The sequence below is a fragment of the Phodopus roborovskii genome, unplaced genomic scaffold (assembly GCF_943737965.1).
Source record: "Phodopus roborovskii unplaced genomic scaffold, PHOROB, whole genome shotgun sequence".
Taxonomy (NCBI): Eukaryota; Metazoa; Chordata; class Mammalia; order Rodentia; family Cricetidae; genus Phodopus; species Phodopus roborovskii.
In genome coordinates this window covers 1,378,444-1,396,209 of record NW_026126567.1, presented here as the reverse complement: position 1 = coordinate 1,396,209, position 17,766 = coordinate 1,378,444, and the positions used below count along the sequence as shown (strand labels likewise).

At 42.4% G+C, this 17,766-nt stretch overlaps 1 protein-coding gene across 1 annotated transcript in view; it reads left to right on the top strand.

Annotated features, from left to right (window-relative positions):
- Positions 1–1,318: 1,318 nt before the first annotated feature.
- The window catches only part of Psca (prostate stem cell antigen), a 1,185,392-nt gene continuing 1,168,944 nt past the window's right edge, over positions 1,319–17,766 (top strand). Inside the window, exon 1 of the mRNA XM_051202694.1 lies at positions 1,319–1,324. The gene's annotated coding sequence lies outside the window, so the exon portion shown is untranslated. The remainder of the gene's footprint in view (positions 1,325–17,766) is intronic.

Sequence of the window (17,766 nt, the reverse complement as noted above, 5' to 3'; positions counted from 1 at the left end):
CACCCGCAATACTCCACTGTGCTAAAGCCTGAAAATGTTAAAGAAACATTCTTAGGCAGCACTGGTGGACACACCAGTAACTCTAGATACTTGGAAGGCTGAGGCAGAAGTATTTCAAGCTCAACATGTAGTGGTAAATGACTGACCCCAGTGCTTGGGAGGTGAAGTCAGGAGAATCAGGAATTCATGACCAGCTTTGTCTATAGTGAGTTTATGGCCCACATAGGACCCTGTCTCCAAAAATAAAATATAGCAAAGCAAAGTTCAAGGCATGCCTGAACTACACATTAAGTTCAAGACCAGCCTGAACAACTCAGTAAAACCTTATCCCAAAATAAAAAGAGCTGGGCAGTGGTGGCGCACACCTTTAGTACCAGCACTCAAGAGGCAGGCCTGGTCTATGAGAGCTAGTTCCAGGACAGCTTCCAAAGCCACAGAGACATCCTGTGAAAAACCAAAAAAATAAAAAGTAAAAGGAGTGCTGGGGTACAATAACAAGTACCCATAAAGTCCTAGGTTCAATCCCCAGTACTTAAAAGAAGAAAAGAAATATCTTACTGAAGTAATAAATGGGCATAGTATGTTTCAAGACAAGGCCACTCTTCAAACATATTCAGAACTAATTGCTATCACAGTATATAACAAGGGTGATGTATCAGAAAAACACCAAATAAAGCCCTATGAAAAGACATCAAAAGAAAGATCCACTTAAAGATCAAATATAGCAAGTAACCTAGAGGACCTCCTGTGTCAACTGGAGAGGTACCTCATCAAGGGACACAGATCATTTGGGCTTCAAGGTCCAATTGAAACTGGAGATCGGCACCTAGGCAGAGGTACAGCCTACAAAGTGAAGGGCTCCAAGTCAAAGTAAAGAGGTAAGCAAGGAGAGAATGACTAAAAAGACTGTCTTCATGAATGGAAAAGCGAACAGCAGCAGAGATCATGGGAAGACTGGAATTCAGACCACCATCACATCAGCAGATTTAAACAAGACTCAGACCCTGGGAGATACAAACAATTGTCCTCTGCCTAAGAAGAACCAGATACACTCAATTCCCTTGACAAAGGATGATCCAGACAAGTCAACCCTATGATACAGCAACTGTTGAGAATTATCCCACAAAGACATTACAGTAGTTGTGACACAAATAACCCTATAAACCAGCACATACACAATATGCTCAACATCATAATCTTTCTTCCATGTATCTCTTCAGCCAAAACACGTGAACTCTCAGCAGACACATCTTCTCTGGGCTTCTTTCCATCCCTCAAGCAGTCCCTCCTCCCAAAATTAGTTCTAAAGTTCCCCTACCTCTGCTTGCCTTGTAGGCATTAACACTTGGCATGCTATCTGCATGTTCACACTATCGCAGACTTTTCTTCTGAACCTTATCTGTAAACCCAATCGCCTGACTGTTAACTCTATATTCATACTCCACCATTTGCAGCACAGAGATGTGGGAGCCACATCCCAGAAACTCCTACTTTGTATATAACAATCAGAGCTAACAAAGGAAGAAACTCTCACAGACTGGTAAGATGAAAGAAAACACTTGTTCTTAAGTTACTCAGTGTGGAGAAAGGAAATTAACAAAGATCCAAGACCTTATGTAGCCTCTGCTAAGAATTTCCAACACCCTCTTAGAAATATCCAAGGAACCATGCAACCAGAAATTGCTGAAAATGCCCAGCACAACTAACTCCACAGGTTCTCTTGGAAAATGTAATTCCCCAGCCCTATTACCTATACAAGAAAGGTCTAATTCCATGTATTTAGAGTCTACAGCAGTTTCTGTTTTCCTGACTAAACCTGAAGGACTGACTCTGTATTTATAAAGACCATCTTTAAATTTAGACCCCTTAAAGTAGCATTGTGGATAGAATGTCCAAAAGATGTCTCAACAATCAGTACTGATCTTGCCTTCCAAATCTTGACAGTTCACACCAAAGCCACATAATGAGATCCTGTCTCAAATAAAAATAAATAAATAACCTCTACAGTTCACTATCTCAGTTTACAATGTCTGATCCCCATGTAGATACTCAGGCCAATCCCTGACTCATATCTTCCTCCCACATTCCCTATCCAACCGTGTCAGCAAGTAACATTCTTCCTGCTGAACTGCCCAGCAACTGCCCTTCGATGCAAGCACATGCCCCTACGGTAATGAGCCTCTACCTCTGTTCACTGAAATAAATTCAAAAGCATCTACCACAGGTGGAGCTTATGTACCACTGCCCACCCCCAGTTTCCATTTTACACTAATGCTAGATCATTTTTACCTATTGAATTGTCACATTATAGCCTGTCAAAATGTTTTAGTCCCCCAAAATGAGACATTTCCCAGCATGACGCCTGTTCTTTATTCAAATTCCTAAAAGGTATGTCAAATATGACAGACACACTTAGATAATCATGCTCACTTGTATTTTTTTCATTTTCATTTTGGGAGATTTTATTTTAGTGTTTGTTTGTTTATGTTTGCTTGTTTTGAGATGAAGTATCATTCTGTTGCCAAGTCTGGTCCCAAGCAATCCTACTGCCTCAACCTCCTGAGTATCTGGGACTACAGACATGTACCACTAGAAACAACAGCTTCACTTTTTAATTTCACAGTAAATGGCACCACACATAGCTATGGCATATTCTCTACCAAAGGAATATGGCTTTCTGAACAAAAATAATCTGCTTTGCTAAGTCTCATGCACTAAAGGATTGACTCTCTGTGTGTGTGTGTGTGTGTGTGTGTGTGTGTGTGTGTGTGTGTGTGTATGTGTGTGTGTGTGTGTGTGTTTGCCTACATGTTTGGCTGTGGGCCATTTGCATCCCTGGTGCCTGCAGAAACCAAAAAGAGCCTCAGATCCCCAAGAACTAAAGTAACAGTTATAAGCCACCATGTAAGTGCTGGGAATTGAATCTGGATCCTCAGAATAATAGTCAGTGCTCTTAACCCTTGAGCCATCTCTCCTGCCCATAAAAGATTATTTTATTTTGTCCAAAGAAAGGTTGAAGCCTTTGCGTAACTACTAGCAGGGAACATTAAGAGGCAGGCACATCTTCCGATTTCTATGAATTCTAAGTCACTGAGGGCTAAAAATGGAGAAGGGTGCATGGAGGAAACTCAAATGCATATTGATAAGTGAAGAAACCAGTTTTGCAAAAGCTATAGTGTTTCCAATTCCATTGCACTGTGGAAAAGGGAAATAGAGGCCAGGCCTGAAACAGGAAGGATAATGGGCAGACCTCAAAGAACTCTGTAAAGCCATGGTATGATCTTGTAGAACTCGATAGCATGGGTATGTAGCACTATGCATTTGTCAAAACCCACAAAACTTAAAAAAATAAATAAGTAAAAGTTGTACCTGTTTACCTGAGGACCTTTAAAGGGCAGGATTCCAGACCTGTTCTCTGAAATGGTAAGCCATGCTAGTGCCAGACTTGCTTATGACCCCTTCTCCCCAACAGAAACCCTGGACACCGTATCTATCTCAGGTGAGCTTCTAAGGCAGGCAATCCCATGTGCTTTGCTACATACTAATGTGAGTGAGCAAGTGATGACCACACAACCCAGTATGGGGGCAGAAGGAGCCCACATGGGTCTCTCCAGGATTCTGCTTGTATGCTTTCCACTCCTGATTTTAGCTCTGTACCCCTTTACCATAATAAACAGTAACCCTGGTGCCTTCTAAGCACAGTACACAGCCAGTCAAGCCTCAAACTCTAAGGACAAGATTTTTTTTTTTAACTTTGTGAATAGTTCTTACAAATAAGTGAATCTGTGGTAGTTTGAGGAACCTCCAAATTTTATAATGCATAGCACTAGAGCAGTATTTCTCCCACTGCAGGGACGATCATTTAAAATCGTACACTAGGAAGAGTGGCGCATACCCAGCACTCAGGAAGCTCAGACACATTACATGAGTTGGAAGCCAGCATCACTACAGGGTGAGAGAACTGTCTCAAAAACAAAACAAACAAACAGCTGGGCATTGTGAAGCACCCCTTTAGCCCCAGCACTCAGAAGGAAGCGTCAGGAGGGTCTCTATGAGTTCCAACCAGTCACACAGTGAGACCCTGTCTCAAACAACAACAAAGTCAAAATACATAAAAACAGAATGCAACACAGAGGACTTGATGCTACAGCAGGAATGAGATGTGGCAATCTCAGGCTGGCTGCAGTGTGCACACTACTGTTCACTCTCCCAACAGTGAATACTAAGCACACTACTGCTCTCTGAAATACTCATTCATCTGAGAAGGCAAGAAGCTGCTCTTACTCAATAACCTACAGCCTTTAGCACTAGAGCCCTTCATGCAAATTCTATAAACCTGATAGGTAATGGATCAAAACTAGCAGTATTTTAGTTATTTTTTTAAAAAAGGAATTGGGATTAGAAGGATGAATCCAGCAAGTAAAGGCACAAGCCTGGTGACCTGAGTTCAATTCTTGAAATCCACTTAAGTGGAAAGAATTAACTCCATAAAGTTGTTCTTTGACAGCCACATGCATACCACAGCACATGCCCACAAACACACAAATAAAGACTAAACAATAGGCAATTTATGAATGTCTTCAAGATAATGTGGAAATCAGTGCCAGGAGCCAGAGCAAAGAGTTCAGCAACAGACTCATTGTGTCTCCTTCTGGCTATTGCCAACAATAGCAATGGCTCCAATCTCCTCTGTGCCTTTTACAGGAAAGCATGTTTCACATGCTGTCTCATACCCACCCCACCACTAACAGGCTCTGGCTGAGCTGTGAATCAACAATCAGGATTCTTTGAGCAATTTCCCCCTAATTCACATTGCCCTCTCTGGTTACCACCTGAAGTCACAAGAAAGAGCTCTGGATCCTAACTTTAAATCTATCATCACAGTTATAGACTACCTAGAACAATTAGGTTACTGGGGGACGAAATAAAACTTGAAAAGTTCTATGTTTTCCTATAAGCTGGCAAAAAGCAGAGTTCTAGGACAGATGGAATCAAAGACACCAACTCTGCCAAACACAGAATCAATCATTAACTGTCAAAAAACAATTTCCACATAGACAATACCAATTTAAACTAAGTCACTTCTGTTGCCTGGCTCCTCAAGTGTATTCATTCCTATACAACTAATACAACTTCCAAAGCAAAATGCAAATTAATCAGATTAAGCAAGGTGGGTTGTCAATTTTTTGCTAACATTGAGTCATAACTATGCCTAGGCCTGAAATCTGAAAATGACATCTGTGACTTCTATGTCATTGCAACATTCAATCATTTCTTCTATCTTTGCCACCATGACCTGTTGTCCCTGATAGACAGTCTGAGATAGCCCATCTCCAATCTCTCCTCACTAATTTCTACCCCAGGTAGGACTGGTATCTCACATCTCTGGAGGGATGGCTATGATCTGTGTTCCAACCCACTGACTGAAACAGCTTTTAACAATCAGCCACCAACTGTCCTACTTCCCTGCTCTAACCTAGGGGCTCACCAGAGCATCACAAATGTGCAGTTTTACATCTCACTGGTATATACTTCTAGCCTAATCCAAGAACCCAATACAGCACTTCAAAAGAGACACTAGCTCATAGCCAGTAAAATTTTAGACTAATCTTAACCTTTAGTTTTCTCAAATGTTCAACAACATGCTGAAGATACCTCAGTCCAATCAAAGTCTCAAACAGCTGGCTGACCTATGAGACATCCAAGTTGTGTCCTTCTACCTTTAAGGGTAGAGGCCCAAGGGGAATTAAAAAGAATTTTGTTTTAATTGCTGATTGATACATTCAACTTCAAACACACTTGGTGTGTTATGAGTATAGCTGACAGCTTGGAGTGCTATTTTAAAGGTAACTAGCTGGTCTTCCCTCAAGGTCATCATTCCATTTTGTCAACTAAGTACAGCCTAACACCAAGGAGGGCCACATCTCTTCTCTGGCCTCCCAACTAATGAATCTTGAGGTTCAGGAACCTACTCATTCATATACACTTGAGCTTACAGTTTCAGGGCTCTGTGGTGCTGGGAGAGAACATGCCTGTCTCAAAGCAGCAGCTCACAGTTTCACTCCAGAGGGGAAGGAAAGGAGCCAGAGAACTTCATGAGCTAGTTATCAAAGAGGGGACCAGGGGGCTGCCCTGCTCTCCCCTGGATCCTTAGAACCATGACTGTCTTTTCATGGTCAGAGCTTACACAAACGGAATCTCTGAGACACCTTCTTTATGAGCCCTATGGCTCCAGTGGAACCATCCTGACATATAAACCTGTTCCTGTCACCCTGGGACCCAAAGTTTCTTTCAGAATCAAGTGCAAACTGCTCCTAATATTGTCTGATAAAAGCTTCTCAATGTAACCCAACCTGCAGTACTCCAGACATGACCAAAACTTTCAGTCCACCAACACCCAGCTTCTCACACCCCCATGCCTTTGTATATGAGCAGAATTTCCTTTCCCAACTCCCCTTTCCAGGGAGCTAATCCCCCCCATTTGGCCTGCTCATTCCTGGGCTAAGCATTTTTCACATTTAAAAGGTTCTTTGTCTCATTTTTTAAAAGAAATAGGGATACATAATGGGGAGAAGAAAAAAAAGTGTGTGATAGGGACATGTGCTGCTAACAAAGGCTGCCAAGCCTTGAGCTCAGGTCCTCCTATAGGTCCTCTGAGCATGCTGCTGGGACCGCAGCAAAGCTTGGCACACCGGTCACTAAGCTGGGCCGGTGTCACTCCTCACAAACGTACCTTCAGGATGGCTCCCATCCAGGCACAAAACCACCTTCAACAAACATTCAGCAAACCAATTAACTAATGAACCACCTCAAGAACAAGCTAGTAAAGCCCACAGGGTTGAAAAGAATGAATCCTTTGCAGTAAAATACTAGCAGAATGTGGGAAAGACACTAACCTCATTTGCATATCACTTCCTATAGTAACTACCCAATAGCTTAAAAAGCTGGCATCATAAATACTGTACAGAAAAGGTCATCCTGAGATTAACAGAAACTAAATTAACTCACCAAAAGTCAGGGTTCAGGGCAATAGTGTTTCAAAAAAAAAAAAAAAAATTCAGTCACTGAGTTGGTGACACCATGAACAATAGCAGTATAAGCATGTAATTCAGCTGGATGGTGGTGACACATGCCTTTAACCCCAGCACTTGGGAGGTGGAGGCAGGCAGATCTCTAGTTCAAGGCCAGCCAGCCTGGTCTACAAAGTGAGCTCCAGGACGCTCACAGAGGTTACAGAGAAACTGTCTCAAAAATGCAAACTTAAAAAAAAAAAAGTGTTTAGATGTAGTACTCAGGTCTATGGATCTCAGAAACATTTCTTCTAGTCAGGAATGCTGGCTAGCATGTGTGACCTCTGTACTTTGGAGTTGGAAGCAGCAGGATCAGGAATTAGGACAGGCCTCAGATATGTAGTCCGAGGGCAGCTTAAGCTATAGAGTGAGCTCTCGTCTCAAGAAAGTGAGAAATGCTTCCCCTGGTTTATTCAGCTTATAATTCCAGGTGACAGTCCTTACAAAAGTCACACCCAAAAAGTCAAGAAAGATCATAGAATGCATCTCAGTGCTCAGTTTACTTTTTCCACTCCTAATCCAAGCCAGGACTCAGCCCAGGCAATGGTGCCACTCACAGCAGAATGGGTCTTCCTATCAAACCAACCAAGGCAATCCCCTAAGACATCTCTACAAGCCAACCTGATCTAGGTCATCCCTTGCTTCCTCTTTCTATAAACTCCAATACCATGATGTCTTCAATTACTACTGTCTGACACAGGAGTGATGAGGAATTTGATTTCTAACATTACTTAACAGAAAATTTTCAAGTTGTTACTTCTTGGGGGGAGGAGACAATGGACATCCAAAACACAACTAGGCTACAGCTCTAGAATAACTACTAAATGTTTTCTTTTTCTTTTTTTGTAAGCATCAGTCCTTGAGAAATCAACAAAGATCTGACAGCTTAATTAACAAATGCCACTGAAAGGCAGGCAGCTGCAGCCACAGCATGACCCTCACATGCCAGCTAAGTTGACATAATGCCAGCTGAGGGATTCAACTTTTGAGCTTCAGTGCAGGTAGACTAGAGTCCAAAAGCCAACAGTGCACATTAACACTTCGGCTTCAGCCAGGAAAAATAACACATTTTCAGGGGCAGATAGATAAAAATATATATATATATAAGAAAAAATCAATTAATGTGAAACAACTAACAAGCAGATCTGTGTTGGTGAGGGTCGTTATGCTGCCCCAGAACCTCAATCTGCCTATGATGAACACATCTTGACTCTGTGCAGTGCGCTGTCCATTCCAGAGTAGTAAACCACCACCTGCAGGCCAACCTGGCCTCACCTGACTCTGCACAAGCCACGGTTATTAGATTTTACAATGCTAAGGAATGATAACAGTGTGTTATTCGTGTGAAAATTACATGAAATTTACATCTCAGAGTTGAGGGATGAAGCTCATTCCTTTACTAGCACCCTTCTGCACTAAAAGAGCTAGGCAGTGGTGATGCAGGAAGTCAGTCTAGGATCTGAAAAGCCTGAAACAGTCATTGTGTGGCCTTCATGCAGGCAGTCTATTAACCAAGGCATAAGTGGGAAATAGGCTGACACATCTTCCTTCCTCTGAGTTCTCAAAGCTTTTTTTCTTTAAAAAGATTCGGTTTTTTAGACCCAGGTGTAGTGGCAAAAGCCTTTAATCCTAGCACTCAAGAGGCAGAGGTAGGTGGAGCTCTATGTGCTCAAGGCCAGCCTGATTACACAGTGATTTACTTTATTTTATGTACATATGCACGTGTAGCACGTAAGTGCCAGGTGCCTGAGAAAGCCAGAAGAGGGTATCAGATACCTTGAAACTCAAGTTTTTGACCATTTTAAGCCAACATATGGGTGCTGAGAACCAAACCTGGTTTTTGGTGGTGGTATTTGGTTTTTGGCTTCTAGATTTTAAAACAGGGTCTAGCTATATAGTCTTGACTTTCCTGGAAATAAACATATGTGTGTGTATGTGCACACACACACACACACACACATATATTTCAAAATCAGGCCAGCTTTAATGCACAGAGATCCACCTGCCTTTGCCTTCCAAATACTGGGATTAACGGTATTCATCAGTACCACACTCAGCCAAACAGGTTTAGCTTTAATAAAATATGAAGGGGTAAAGATAGAAAGACAGGAAATAGCCAAGGAAAGGAGTTCCTGTTATTTGCTGTAGCTCCAGGCTATGAAACACAAACCAAAAAACCCACATGGAGTTCATTGAGAAAGGGAGCAAAGGAAGGGATAGTGTTGACCTACTGTGAGCAGAAATGGAAAGAGAGAACAAGCAGGAGGAGTTTGCTGAATAGGAAAACTTGCACATGCGTACAGAGTTCCATGTAACGTATGACACAGCCATGCAGTGCAGGGCCCTTTGAGCTGAGTATCTGCCTGAAACCTGGTGTGCGTCCCCTGCCAATTGTCAGCATGAAGCCAGGATATCAACAGTCCCACCCTCACATCTGCTGAAGTTTCTTGTCTGCTCAGAGTCAAGAGCTCCAACAGAACTAAATCTGACATACAGGCTGCTCACATAACCCCACTACGGCAGCACATGCTTTCATCCCAACCTTGGGAAGCAGAAGCACGGCAATCAGCTCTGGTCAACCTGAGCTACATGTTGTTGTATCAAAAAAAGGACAAACAAAGCTGGGCATTGGTGGCCCATGCCTTTAGTCCCAGCACTTGGGAAGCAGAGGCAGGAGATCTCTGTGAGTTCAAGGCCAGCCTGGTCTACAGAGCGAGTTCCAGGACAGGCTACAAAACAATACAGAGAAACCCTGTCTCAAAAAAAAAAATATATATATATATATATATAAAACCAAACTCCTTATACAGAGATATTTCAAGGAAAAATGTTTAAATGGCATTGAACCATGTTTACAGCCTGAGTATATGGGACCTTATTGTGTTCCCAACTGTAGTCTTAAAATCAGTTATCTGAGAATCTGACCAAGACTATAAATGTCACCTAGACTGGAACCATTTCAACTCCCTCTTGACCCTCAGTTGACCTTCCCATCATATTCCCACCCACTGACCTTAAACAGCTCTACGACTTCACTGAAAAAAGGGGCACCTTAGAACTAAGCAATCTAACTTCAAATGTCACTAAAAATCACAGTATGGCTATTACAATAGTAGAGGCAGCTCTACTGAGAATCACATACTCATACACGCCTCCATGTATGTGAAATGTGAAGACTGCTGGTTTTTTTTTTTTTTTTTTTTTTGTTTTTTGTTTTTTGTTTTTTTGGTTTTTCAAGACTTGAGACTGTGTAGGTTTGGAACCTGCCCTGATTAAAGGTGTGTGCCACCATCACCCGGCTCGTGAGGACTGCCTCTTAATAAACTCCAACTCTACCTGGTACTGACTTATCTTGACATTCTCTGCCTGCCCACAACCAAAAGAACAGTTTCACCTGAATGCAGATCCCAGAAAGAAGTACTAGGCCCCTAAGGAGTCAGCGTGGGGCTAGGTGTCCCTGGACACTCCTGCAACTAACAGCAGGGAAGGGTTGGGCATCAAAGAAGGCCCTAGCTAAGGCCCAGTTTGTTTAGAGACCCACCGCCTTGATTACAGTGCTGGGTCATTAAGACCCTGGGCGTTCAGTGGTTCAATTCTTTCCCTCTCCTTTCTGACGAAAGGTGTCAAAAACTGTGCCTCATTTGAACAGGAGCACCAATGTCACGGCATATATGCTCCCAAAGCAAGTTCCTCTGTTATAGCTAAGTGTAAACCAAAATCAACAGAGTCAGCAATATTAAACAGTAAATAGGAATGAAAGCTGAAAGTGATGAAACCAGAGAACATATGATCGGATATTCAGGGTCTTAGTGGAGTACGGGGAGGTATTGGTTTTAAGTCCTGGTCTCATGTATCCCAGGCTAGCCCTAAAGAATGCAAATATCCCACTCCCTTTTGGATGCAATTTAGCAAACTGAGCAAAGATGCACAGATTGACTGAGCACTTTGAAAACTGACAAATTTTGAATGTAAACATTTACTTTTAATAACTGTTATCTTTTGAAAAACATTTAATTAGACTAAGCACTACACCATCCTGAAGTATGAGACAGACTGTATCATTTAATTCTCTCAACAAATAGCCTAGGGCTCTATTATTTGGGCCATTTAACAAACAAGGAAATGCAAATGAAAAAAAACAAACAACTGAGCCCAAAATCAAAGGCCCTAAGACTGCTTCCTTTACCAAACATCCTCAATGGTTATTCCGCTTCCAAACAGATTCCCTTCACCACCTCTACTTTCAAGAACAACTTTGCTATTCACAAGATGGGCCCACAAGCTCTGACATCTCCTAGCTATGTTTCTACAGCTGCAATAAAGACCATGGAGAATCTTTTATAGAAACAAAAATCAGCTGGGTGGTGGTGGTGGCAGCGCACCCCTGCAATCCCAGAACTCAGGAGGCAGAGGCAGGCAGATCTCTGTGAGGCTAGCCTGGTCTACAGAGCGAGTTCCAGGACAGTGAGAGCTCTTACAGAGAAACCATTAGAAGAAGCAGAAGAGACCTCTACAAACAAGCTAAACTGGGGCCTCAAGTGAAACAAGATTCCCAAGAAACATACTGCATGCACGTTAAAATATGAAAATCCTAATATAGCACTTGTACACGCTACCAGAGATGATTCTCCAACTTAAATGTATCTCCTTGTACGCAGCCTCCTACTTACTGCTTGATGAGGTTCCAAGCCTGAAGGCTGACCAGGGCCACCAACAGCCAACTCTGGACTGCCCAGGAAGCAGCCCAGCTTTTCTTCTGTCCTTCACCTGTACAGAACCTAAAACACAGCTCAGCTCTCTGAACCTCCCTTCAGAGGGAAGGACAACTAGGCAATGGCTCCTAGGAGTATCCCCAAGTTCTTGAAATATGAAACTGCAGGACCCACCCAAAGCAGAAGGGATAGTGAGGAGTGCTTCAGGTATGCTCTCAAGTCTTAACAACTGGAGGGGAGCTGCGTGTGTTACAGGGTATCCAGCACATCCCCAACACTTCTGGCCCAGCAACAAGAGAGAGAGGCCAAGCAACTCATCAGAGGTCTTTAGTTTTCCTGTCATCTGTGCGTCTGCTGTCTCTGACAACCTGTACACAGTCACCAACACCTAGGCCTGCCCTTGCTCTCTCCTATCACTCCATTCTGCCTCCTTCAAGCTATTCTCCCATAGGCCCTCAAAGTGGGTGGTATAGATTTCCCGCCAGCCAAAGCACTACACAGCTCTGCTCAGAAGTACACCCAAAGGCAGGGATGTTAAAGGGGAAAGCAATCTGGAATACAATATTTCACATCTGGTTAGTAAGTGACATGCAAGTGTGAGCACCCTCTTACAAGCATGGTCAGATCTCTGTGAGGCCAGACTAGCTACTTAGTGAGTTCCAGGCCTACCAGGGGCTACACAGTAAGACCCAGTCTCAAAACAAAACACTGACACTGGTTTGCTAATGGGCATACTTATAGGTCTCAAAAGACTGCCCTACAAAACCATTTAGACGCATAGCTTAACTTATATCAAACAAAAAAAAAAACTAACTCAAAATGGCACTGGCAAGATGGCTAAAACACAAGACTTACAATCTTCATTAGATCCCTGAATGCAGTTAAGGTAAAAGGAGACTCAACTCCACAGTTGTGTGCACATCTCCACATGCTCACCATGGCAAACATGTGCTCTCACACAGAATTTTTTTAATTAACTCAAAATGAATTATACCTAAATGTAAAACTAAAACTCTTTTAAATTCTTATGGAGAAACTTTGTGAACCACAATTGAGCGATTCTTTACTGTTTACAACAGCAAAAAAAAAAAAAAAAATCTATATGCCAGGCATGGAAGCAAGCTCATCAGCACACACATATCTCAAATCACAACCTGTATTTCAAATTGCTCTAAAGCAGAGACACACATCCTTAGTGTCCATCAGAGTTCCCTGACAGCAAGCTTAAGCAGCTTAAAGGGTATTTCACAGTCATGTAAGAGTATAGGTCATTGTTCTCAACCTTCCTAATGCAAGTTCCTCATGTTGTGGGGACCCCCAACCATACAACTACTTTCCCTGCTGTAATTTTACTAGTTATGAATCATAATGTAAATATCTGATAAGCAGGTATCTATCTGACACTGACCCCTAAGAAAGGGTCGTCCAACCCTCAAAGGGGTTTGAGACCTACAGGTTGAGAAACACTGTTCTAGATGAAGGTAATGTTTCTTTCTATACTGTCACCACTTGAAAACAGTGAAAGACGGAGCAAGGGCTGGAGTGTTAACCTGTGAGTTTCCTCTGCATGATACAGCAATGCTGAGAGAGGCATTCACTGAGAAGGACCAAACAACAACCTCTAGATCAGATTCTATACCCAAATGCTGGTTTCCCTTACCTGTGCGGGACCTGTCACCTGTCCCTCAAAACATTACACCTGGGCAGCGGTCACGTAGTGAAAAACTGAGCAAGGCAAGGTCACAGACACACTTGTACAGTGTATAACTTCCACACCCCTTTACACGGCTATAGGACATGTCAAGCCCTTGAAAAAGTGTACAATGAAGCCAGCTGATTAGCATAGGCTATCCCACAGCATCACAGGTCCTTTTATTTTTTCATTTTATTTTCTGAAGTGCGGGGGATTGAACCTAGGGCCTTGCACATACTAGGCGAGAGCTTTATCACTGGCCTATACTCTCTCACAGCATGGATCCTTCTAAAACCCAATCATTTTTGCATCATTTTGAATAACTGTCCCCTTCAAACCTGAGTTGACTCCTAATGTATAAGACTAATTCCTATAAAACCAATTTCTATAAAAGAACTTTCAAAACCATCAAATGACAGAGCAGCATTTTTCCTGATCCCAGTAGATCTGAGTGACCCAATTCTATAATAATTAATATACCTGGGTTCTTCCAGTCACGCAACAAGACTATGTGATAGACCCGGTTGGGGGGGAGGGGTTGCAGTGGGAAACAAAAGGGAACTTCTGTCCTCTTAGAGGACAATGAGTCTTCTAGAACAAAACACACAAAATCACTCACAAAAATGATCATATGGAACTTTAGCCAAGTAAAAGTAGAAACTGCAAGTGCCTACATTCTAAGCCACATGGTGATAGGAATGTTAACAAACACTGTGGCAGAAAGGGGACCCCAGACACAGACAACCCACAGGCAGAACTTCTCAAGTCCTTTTGAGGCTCAGCTTGGTTCAGTGGCACCCCAAAATGAAGAGATCATGTCTTAAAAGCAGGATGGAAAATTCCAGACTGGGAAGAATAAGTGTATTCACTTCAGAGAGCTTTACGGCAGTGGTTCTCAATCTGTAGGCTGAGACCCCCTTAGGGACCTGCATATCGGATGTTTACATTATGATTGATAATAGTAGCAAAATCACAGTTATGAAACAGCAATGAACTGTATTAAAGTGTCACAGCATCAGGAAGGTTGAGAGCCACTGCTTTACAGGGACACAGTGTGTTAGAAATTATCATTTCCTGGGGTTCTACAGAGGGAACATGCCTCTGAGAGAAAGTGCTTCCTTGCTTTCCATAAACTGTTCCCCTTATACACAATAACTCAAGAAAAATCACCCGCAAAAAGTCTTGAGGCTGTGTCAATCACTAAAGCAAGAAAGAAGCATCAATCACTACTCCACTCTTACGTTTGTATTTAACGAATTCTTAACTGACTCCAAATAATAAAAATTTTAATACAGTCAATGGTTAACCTGCATTACGCTGTGTAAGTCAGAAGCTCAAATCCTAAAAGTGTTAACAGAAAACCTAGTTATCTAAACTTCCCAGACACCATCACTCACATTCTGCAGACCAGTTAAGCTGTGTCCAGACCCAAAGGCCCTAAGTGGCTTTAGCTTCCCTCCTGAGTCCGGCCCATATGGGCCAAGCAACTCCAGCAAGTTACTCTAACTTCAACGTCCAGGTCTTCTGTGCACACTCAAGATGGTGTGTTACCTGAAACCCAGTGAAGATTGAAGCAGAACCTCACTCAGGACTGAGAAGGAAGACCAAGTCTAACTGAGAGTCCTGACCCTCTGTGAGGTTTCACGTAAGAGCAGTGACATACACCATTCCCCTATTGTAAGATCACATTCCAAGTGCGATTTCAGTCATTCTTCAGCGATGGGAAATACACATCACCTGAAAGACTGGTAAGGAAACATCTTCATGACCATAAGCTCTGGGCAACACTAGTGATGGTCCCCAGGCTTCCCCCAGCTCCACCAGCACACTCATGCAAACTCTAGTTCCCGCTTCCAAGAGTGTACAGGCAAATCAGACACAACGGCATCAGCTAAATTCCGCTCAAGCTGAAAGCTGAACCACAGACTTCCCTGCACTGTATTTACACTAGAACCCAGTACACATAAAATTTTTACATGTTACAGATTATAGGCTTTATATTAGCAATGACTTTAAGGAGTTCTAAATACAATCTGGCATAATTCCTAGAAATTAGTATAAAAAACTGGGATATATAAATTTAATTTCTTCTGCACAAGGCTGCTTTGCTTTTCATAGTCACAATATAAAATAAACTTCTGCCAAAACAATGTAAAGAAACAAAGCCAAAAAAGATCAAATACCCACTATTAGTGCAGTTCAGAGACAGTGGTCAAACACACCTTCTCAAGGTAGTCTAGTGAGACTAGTGAGCCTCAGAACCAGAGAAGCCTGGGGGGCGTGGGGCTTAGTAGCTATCGTGTATCACTACCACCACACCTGTCACTTAATTTGCCCTCGTTTTAAATTTCTTGCATCTCAGGTAAATTCTAAAGACATCAGTAAAAGTCCCTGAAGATCCCAACAGCAATTTATTGCTCATAATTTAAGGAATCTTAGTGGGGGAAATGGTAATGAAAACATGTATTCAAAATGGTAGACTCCACAAGTTTTACAGCAAAGTCCATAGAAACCAAAACTGTCTTAGTTATTTTGATCATTTGCATTACTGGAGACCAAAACCAGAGTTTTGTGAATGCTCTCCACCACAGAGCCACATTCCCTATCTGATCTGCTTCTCCAATTGTGATGACTACCAACAACAACCAAAATTACTCCAAATAATGCAGCAAAACTTTACCTGTAGGCTGGTCAGATGGCTCCACAGGAAATGGCATATGCCTGTATTTAAGCCTGGCAATCTGAGATCAATCTCTGGAACCACAGGAAAGTGGAAGGCAAGGGACTACACAAAGTTCCCCTGACCCCTAGACTTGCACACACATCATACACACATAAATAATTTTAAGTTTGTTTTTTACTTTTAATGTGACTGAAATTTAAAACAAGAAGTGACTTAGGTGAAAATTCATCTAAAGTGAAAATGTCTAATGCTAAAAAGATGTGCACACTACATTAACATGTTGAGTTGTATCTTTTGTTAACTCTGACAAATTTTAATAATTCTCCCAAAATTAAGACACCATAAGGGAGAAGGGTTCACTGCAAAAATTTCTACTTCTGTTACTCAAATTACCATCCTAAGGAAGGAGTGTTTTCAGAATTCGTTTTATTGTATTATACACTGTAATATATAAAATCCTTTCTTCCACAGGCTCAGCCATCTTTAAAGCTACTAGCTTTAACACAATTATCTTCTTGGGGGGGGTGCACTACAGTGCCACCGTTCACTTAGCACACAACTAATGCGCTAACTCCCCAGCCCACAACTAACTGTCTTTTGGATGTTTCTCCAACTTCCTAGTGAGAAGAGTTATCTAACCAGCTCCAGAACAGGGTTTTGAGGACTTGCGATTATGTAATTCCCAACAACAGGCTCAGAGCTCCGAACTACTTCACAAACCCAGTGTCCTGGCTACAGCCTCCTCCCACTCTTACAGCTGGAACTACACCCCCAACGCTTCCTTGTTTAGTGGGCTGCCAGCCTCAAAAACAATAGGTCCCATCTACTCTAGGGAGTTTGCCCCAGTGCTTCTTGACCCACACTCTGGATTTTGAGTCAAAAGGACTTACCTGTCCCGGCATCATCTTTGTATGACTCACACTGCACTGAAAGCTGCGGCTTATGAGCCCCTCCCAAACACAAGCCACCTCCTTCTGTAGATCACGAATAAACTGGACTAAATGACAACGTCCCGAATAAAATTCTTTCCAAGAAAATGTACTATAGAAGCGTTTTAGTAAGTTCAAATGCTAAGTGTAGGGATCGGCCCACCTACAACAGCCACAAACATAAAACAACTGCACTCGCTATTATACTGGAACTCCTCGTCCTTGTCCTTAAAGTTTCCGGTTTGGACTGTTTGGGCTGGGGGCGTGGCTTAGTAGCCCAGCACTAGCCACTTGGGAAGCTCTGGATTCCATGCCCAGTAAAAAATTTAGGTTTAAATACTACATGCATAGAAATAGCATCCATGGTGTGCCTCCACAAAAATATATAGCATGCTAATGCTATATGATTTCTTTTCGTGTCTGCATCCACATACCTCTGTACCATTGACCTTCATTTCATTCCTCGCTTTATAGACACACAGATACACAGACACACACACACACACACACACACGAGTGAGACGCTGGTGTTTCATTTCAAGTAGCAGTAGCCTATTATCACAGCGATGGGGGAAAAAAGAAAAAAAAAAAGGCTTCCATCCTCTAAATAGAAATGCCAGCCAGCGCTGGTCAAGATTTAAAACAGCCCGGCAAACTCTCACAGTGCCTTCAGCTCCAA